The sequence below is a fragment of the Crocuta crocuta genome, unplaced genomic scaffold, assembly GCF_008692635.1.
Source record: "Crocuta crocuta isolate KB4526 unplaced genomic scaffold, BGI_CrCroc_1.0 scaffold3, whole genome shotgun sequence".
In the NCBI taxonomy this organism is placed as follows: domain Eukaryota; kingdom Metazoa; phylum Chordata; class Mammalia; order Carnivora; family Hyaenidae; genus Crocuta; species Crocuta crocuta.
In genome coordinates, this window is record NW_027529934.1 from 3074623 (window position 1) to 3075412 (window position 790).

General features: G+C 67.6%; 1 protein-coding gene across 4 annotated transcripts in view; it reads left to right on the plus strand.

Moving 5' to 3' along the window:
• ATF3 (activating transcription factor 3) overlaps positions 1 to 790 on the plus strand; it is a 59565-nt gene that overhangs the window by 47028 nt on the left and 11747 nt on the right. The window contains exon 1 of one of the 4 annotated variants that reach the window (XM_077763192.1): positions 411 to 442. The exons of 2 other annotated variants lie outside the window; for them this stretch is intronic. The gene's annotated coding sequence lies outside the window, so the exon portion shown is untranslated. Of the gene's footprint in view, positions 1 to 410; positions 460 to 790 lie in introns of those variants that run through there. One more of the 4 variants, XM_077763194.1, reaches the window with a different exon arrangement.

Consider the following 790-nt stretch of genomic DNA (forward strand, 5'->3'; position numbering starts at 1 on the left):
CCCTTCCACCCATCCCCCAACTTAGCGGAGGGAGAGATGCCAGCGCAGTGGAGTCATGCCGCTGGCTTGGGCACCATTGGCTCATGCCTGGGACACGCAGCGGCGAGTACGCACATCTGGCGGTCAGCCCGGACGGCTCCGGTCCTGATATGGAGAGAGAGGGCGGGCTGGTGTGTGTCCGAGCGCGCGAGGCCGGGAGAGCGCGGCCGGACAGGCTCCTCCCCGAGCTTGCATCACCGGTGCCCCCCCTTCCTTCCCCCTCTTTGGCCCCTCCTCCATCCCTCCCCCGTGCCCAGCCTAGTTCGGCTGGTTCTCGGGGGAAGCTATTAATAGCATTACGTCAGCCTGGGACTGGTAACCCGGAGTAAACGGGCACGCCGCCAGCCGGAGGTCTATAAAAGGGGANCCTCTGGACCCTGGCCGCCCCGAGTGGAGACCGGAGGTGAGCGCTGGAGCCGAGTGAGTGAGCGCGGCGAGGGTGGCTGGCTTTCATTCCCTTGGCGCCCCTCTAGTAACCAGTCCCGCGACCCCTGCGCCCGCCCCCCGAGCCGCGCGCCCAGCCTCCGGCTGCGAAGGAACTCTGGCCGAACTTCTCCCAGCCGAGGCTGCTCCTCAGCGCTCCGGGAAGTTTCTCGCAAAGAACTTTCTCTTTTGACTTGGGGCGCCAAAGGTTCCCGGTGACGGAGACGTCCCGTTCCTCCACCGGCTTCGGAGCACTGCTCCCCTGGGCCCCGCGGCGCTTGCTTACCTCTCCCGGAGCGGGCGTGGGGAGGTGGGTGCGCCGGGGGAG